Here is a 6,110-nt window from a genome sequence, read left to right as displayed (position 1 = left end):
TTTTCATAATTAATCACAAAGGAAAATGTAGTTATTGCCTATTTATATTTTTTTGATCGGTTGAATTAATGATTAGATACGGAAGATAAATTATGGCTTCCTGTAAATGTGCTTCCTTCCTTTATATACGAATAACGGGTATTTGTAGCAAAATCCGTACAGCCCAACAAGCGTACGAATGTCTTCCAAAGCGACACAAAGGGACTACGTATCACTTCCATTCGATTTTGCCGAGACTAGGATCAAGAGTTTATTTTAGGACAGTCGTTCAGATCGATGGCATGTCGGGGGAAAAAGAAAACGAAAGAAATGGTAGGCTGACTGGCTTTATGGTTGCGGCGCGTGACTCCACTGGTTAGCTAATGTCCCTAGGTGGCCATGACCGCCGCCAGGGAGCCGCTGCCACCTGGTCGGGCGGGGGCAGGTGTCAAGAAGGATCGACGAGTGTAAACAGCTGTGTACTAGACTCTGAATACCCGCCTTTTTATTGTGGTTCGAGGAAGCTGAATACATAGGATTATATTTGGGTGGCAGATTGAAGGTTTGACTGTAGTGTATAATATTTTTTCAAGTGTACACCTTCCAGTCAGTTTTCACGCATGGTGTTAAGAAGACAAGCCTAACAACATTATTTTTAAGTGTGGATTCCTAGGTGGATGGAAACTTGGGTACTTGGAAGGTTGTTATGAGCGGGGAAGTGTTCAGGTGGTTGGGGGACGGGCGGGAGGGAGGTTTGTGTAAGCCATAAAGTGTTGAGGTGGGCGGGAAGAGTGGATGGAAGGTAGGCTCAGTGTGACGGCGGGGAGTGAGTGAGTGGCTCGGATGAAGGAAGCTTGTTGGAGACGGATGGCCAGTGTGTTTGCAAGCACTCGAGTGGCGGCTCATGAAGCTTTGTGATCCCGATTCTTCAGTGTGTGTGTGTGTGTGTGTGTGTGTGTGTGTGTGTGTGTGTGTGTTCGCTTCATATTTTTTTATCCGTCAGTTAAGTTATCGAAATCAACATCATTTTTCGCATAAAAAGTCCATAAAACTCTCGAGGCTAGTCAATAACAATGAAGGAGAATCATTGATGAGGTTGATGATTCTAATAATTGCAACGGAGAATATTATTGATAGTAATAATATCAATAATAGTATATGTAGCCAGTCATATATAATGGTAATTGTGGAATTAAACTAGGCTGTTGATGTAGGAAGGAAACTCACTGTGAACATCGGTGTGATTTACTTAGCGATGTTTGCGGCCTGATAATAAGAAAGATGAGGCTACACCTGCTGCGGTGACAGCAAGGACTGGAAGGCTGCTGCTTGCAGAGCAGTATAGCTAAAGTAAATTTTGGCGGGCTGCAGGAAATTTATGGAGGATGTATGGCCTGATTGTTTGTCATGTGGTGCTTTTATATTTGAATGTGGATGCAATAAAGTTTAGCTTTGCATACCATTTCCGACATGTGGTTTATTTTTAATGGGGAATCGGAACAACCCACTACTCATAAATAATTGCGGATAATTAAAAGAGCTGTCTGGAAATATACGGCTAGTTTGTTTGTTAAACATAGTGATGTTACATGACAACTATATATAATATTAGTAGATTGATAATATGAAGTAACTGAGAAGGCTATCGTAATCCTCTCACAGCGGACTGAATACAGTAGTTTTCCACATTCGTGCGTTGCCTTTCGTCCCGCCGCCCTTCCCTCCTTGCGTCAGCAATCGGGCGGCGAGGTCCGTGCTGGAGGATTGAAGTCCATGTTGACGTGTGTCATTGATTCGCTTTTGTTCCCAGTCTGTCGTGATCCCTTGTGAGGGGAGACAGCCGCTTCTTCTTCCTTTTCTTCTTATATTCCTCCTCCTCCCTCGTAAATTTCTCCTACTTTTCTCCTCATCTTACGAGCAGCTACCTATGCACAATGCCATTCCTACGTTATTTATCCCAGCCTTTTTCATGTCATCCATCTTCCCCTTTCGCCCCCCCCTTTTTTTTTTTCGTCTTCGCCACTCTCCTCCACCTCTCCATTCATTCCGGTCCCCTTTCACTCCGGGGTCGCCCATCTATGGCCGTCCGCCGGGCTTCCTCCTCCGTCCCGACGACCTCGTGAAATCCAATCAATGAATAGGGAAGACTTCGGCGCGTCGGCAGGTAGGATTTGACTCTACGGTATGTAGGGGGGGGGGAAAGAATATATGTTAGGTTTGTGTGTCAGTCCTGCAAAATTCGTGGCGGTCTTCATCCTCTCTCCCTCTCCTCCTTCCCCTCCACTCTCTCTCGCTTACCCCTCCTCCTCCTCCTCCTCCTCCGCCATCCGCTTAAATATTGTCTGTGTTCCCGTCAGCCTGTAAGAGGATTACCACCGCCGGTCCGTGCTAGATGGGAAACTTCCGCCCTGGACTCCCATTCTCGAGCTCGCTGCCCCTATTTCCCGCGGACACTCGCCTCTCCTCCATCCTGCCCAATTTTCCACAGCCTATCTTCACACACACCCCATTCTCGCCCTTCTCCCTCGCCCCACTCACTCCCTTGCCATTCCTGTTCTTATCCCCTCAGCCTATCTTCACATATATCCCCCTCTCTGTCTTCTCTCTTGTCCCCCTTCCTCGCCATCCCTTTCCTCTTCCCCTTTCCCTGTCTTCACACACGTCCCCTTCTCGCCCTTGTCCCTCGTCCCCCTTCCTCACCATCACTCCCTTTTTTCCTCCTCCCCCTAGCCTATCTTCACACATGTCCCCCTTCTCGTCCTTCCCTCATCCCCCTTACTATCTATCCCTTTTCTCTTCCCCTTTCCCTATCTTCACATACGTCCCTTCTCGCCCTTGTTCCTCGTCCCCCTTCTTCGCCATCCCTTACTTCCTCCCCTCAGAATATCTTTACGCACGTCCCTTTCTCGGTTTTCTCCTCCGCCCCCCTTCCTCGCCATCCCTCTCCTCCTTCTCTTCCCCTTCTCCATCTCTGCCCTATCGTGCCCCCACTCGGTCCCCTGATTCTTCCCGCGCCTAAAATCCGGACTGGGCGGGAAGGGTGTGCATGGAAACCACCGGTGCTGCCGTGTGTGTGTGTGTGTGTGTGTGTGTGTGTGTGTGTGTGTGTGAGTGTGTGTGCGTGTGCGTGTGTGCTGGTGGGGAGAGATTCAGCTTTAGTGGTGCTGCGAGCAGTAGCAGCTGGCCACAGTAGATGGTACGGAACGGTACACACACACACACACACACACACACACACACACACACACGATGTGAAGTAATGGGCAGGCAGTGAGGTGAGGTTCTGGAATAGCAGCAGCAGTAGTAGAGCAGCATCAGCGTCGGCGTTGGGGGAAGGGGCCGCGGCAGGAGCAGCGGCCCGTCGCCACCCACCCACATGCACCTTACCGTCTGAATTATTGCGCGCCGCACGGCGACTCCCGCCTCATATCTTGTGTTTATGGCTTTTCTTTTATTTCCCGTATCCTCTCGTAAAGGAGAACTTTTAAATAGATGGCGCAGTACCATCACCTCAACTGTCTTAACGGCATCTTGGGGCGGGCGGGCTCAAGCAGGGTCCAGTAGCCTTTGTATAAGTAGCGGCCGGTCAAGAATGTCGGGGTTCCTTCCATCTCTTAGCTTTGTTCCTGGACGCCCTGCCGCCGCTCCTCTTCTTGGCGTCTTGTGGGCTCGCCCTTCTTACCTTCCGTAGTGGTGGAGTAGGGGGATTGGAGGGGAGGAGGAGGGGTCGCTTGCCTTGTCTTGGCGGCTGTTTGGTCTGGGGCTGCCAAGGACGGACGCTGGGGGGAGGAAGGTCCTCTCGCGGATACACTTCGTCCATTAACCTGAATTTTTCTCTCGTGGGACCCTTTCTTATTTTCTTTCGTCCTCCGAGTCCCTCCTCCACTCCGTCTGTCTGTCTGTCTGTCTGAACCATGTCTGAACCGTTGGCACTTCCCGATCCGTTCTTAGTTTTTGTTTATGAGTAGAAAGTGGTTCGTAGAGAGTAGAGGGGAGGGAAGGAGGAGGGTAGGTGACGTATGATGTTCACGGTAGGAGAGTGGATAGTAATGGAGGGCGGAGAGACGGGACTATCCTCTGGCGTTAGTGGTGAATAGTGGAGGGTGGAGAGTTATTAGCGTGGGTACACAGTGGAGGGCGGAGAGTTAGTGGTGTGTGTTATCCTTCGTGTCAGTAGGTGGGTAGTGAAAAGTGGAGAGTCAGTGCGTAGAGTTAAGGGCGAGTGGCGGGTGTTGTGAATGTACTGCGTGGCGGTCTCTGTGGGGCTTAGTAAGGGGGAAGTATAGGTCGTTGTTCGTCCTGCCTCGTCTAACAGAACGACAACAGATGCAAGTCCGTCCTGTAGAAACAATGAGGGGGTTGTCGGTGGCTGCTGATTCTACCACAGTACTCAGCAGGCGCCAAGGAGGAGAAGGAGGAGGAAGAGGAAGAGGAGGAGGAGGAGGAAAAGAAAGAGGAGAAGGAAAAGGAAGAAGAAGAAAATAAAAAAAAAAAAAGAAAAAGGAAAATAATAGGAATAAGAAGAACAGACGAAGAGACGAAGACGAAGAAAAGGAGTAGGAAAAAGAGGAAAAGAGAGGAAGAAGGAGAAAAGGGAAATAGGAGGAAGAGCAGCAGCGGGGAAAAGGGATAGTAAAAAAAGAAAATAGAGAGAGAGAGAGAGAGAGATGGCTATAACGCCCCATAACAGTGAACGCTTTAAAACTCTCACATTATTTATGCCAGACTCTCGCCGCACCCCCCTTCCTCCCTCCTCCCCCATCACCCTATACCTTCTCCTCCCCTCCCCATTCATTTTCCACCCCCCTTCCTCTTCTCCTTTGCCCTTTCCCATTCCTTACCTTCCTTTCCTCACCTCTCCATATCTCCTTTCTGTCTTCTCCTTACCTCCCTCTTTCTTCCCCGACCATCCGGAGTAAAGGAATAGGAGAAAGGGGATAAAGGAGTGGAGAGAAAGGATGGAAGGAGGGAGGGATGTAAAGGAAAAGATTAAAGGATAGGTAACGAGGTATTTTATCCAGTTATTTGTTTTCTTTATCATAGTTTTCCCTTCCCCGTTTTTCTTTACTTCCTCACTTCCATTTTCTTTCTAACCTTAATTTTCCTTTTTTTTCTTTTTTCCAGTCATTTGTTTTCTTTATCATAGTTTTCCTTTCCCTGTTTTTCTTTTCTCCCTCACTTCCATTTTCTTTCTAACCCTAAATTTTCTTTTTTTTTCATTTCCCCCTTTCATCGTAGTCCAACTTTAGTCCATTGTCTTTTGTTCCCTCTTACGTTGTTTTTCTTACTTTCTTTTTCCTCCTTGTATCCTTATCTTTTCTTCCCCTTCATTAATTCTCCAATCTTTCTCTATCTCCCTTTTCTCGAAGTACTTCATCTTCTCATTTATCTTTTCCATGTACTTCGATTTTTCTTTTTTCCCGTTTTTTTCTCATTTATTCCTTGTGTCTCTTCCCCTCCATTTATTTCCCCCCTTCCATTTCCTTCCCCTCCATTAACTTTACTTACCTTATCTTCTTCATCTTCCTCCTTTGCTTCTTTATCTCTTTTTTTTTCTGAGCTATCCATTTCCTATTCCGACTCCATTTCCTTCTTTACGTCTATCCCTTTCTTCCCTTTCTCTACATTCTCTCTCTAGCTATTTCTCTGTCATATCCTCTTTTCTCTCTCTATGTTCCTTTCCTTCAATATTCCTCCTCTTTTTATATCTTTATTTTCATACTTCGATTCGCTTTCTCCTCCTCCTCTTCTGCATTTCCATGGTTTCCACCTTTATCTCTGTTCCTCCTGTTTATCATCCTCTTTCCTTCAGCCCTTTATACTTGATGGTTCGTTCGAAGTTCCCAATCACCCTTCTCTGCTTCTCTCTCTCCTTCTCTCTTATTCTCATTCTCTCTCTTCCTGTCTGATCGTTCGTCTCCGTAATAGTGTTCTCCTCTCTCTCTCCCCTCTCTCCATACCTACCTTCTCTCCCTTCTCAATGCGGCCGTGATAACCCTCTTCCCTCCCTTCTAAAGTTAGTTATATATGTTAAACTCTCTCTCTCTCTCTCTCTCTCTCTCTCTCTCTCTCTCTCTCTCTCTCTCTCTCTCTCTCTCTCTCTCTCTCTCTCTCTCTCTCATAGGAATGTT

The sequence above is a fragment of the Eriocheir sinensis genome, chromosome 4, assembly GCF_024679095.1.
Source record: "Eriocheir sinensis breed Jianghai 21 chromosome 4, ASM2467909v1, whole genome shotgun sequence".
NCBI lineage: Eukaryota > Metazoa > Arthropoda > Malacostraca > Decapoda > Varunidae > Eriocheir > Eriocheir sinensis.
This window is presented reverse-complemented; position numbering follows the sequence as displayed.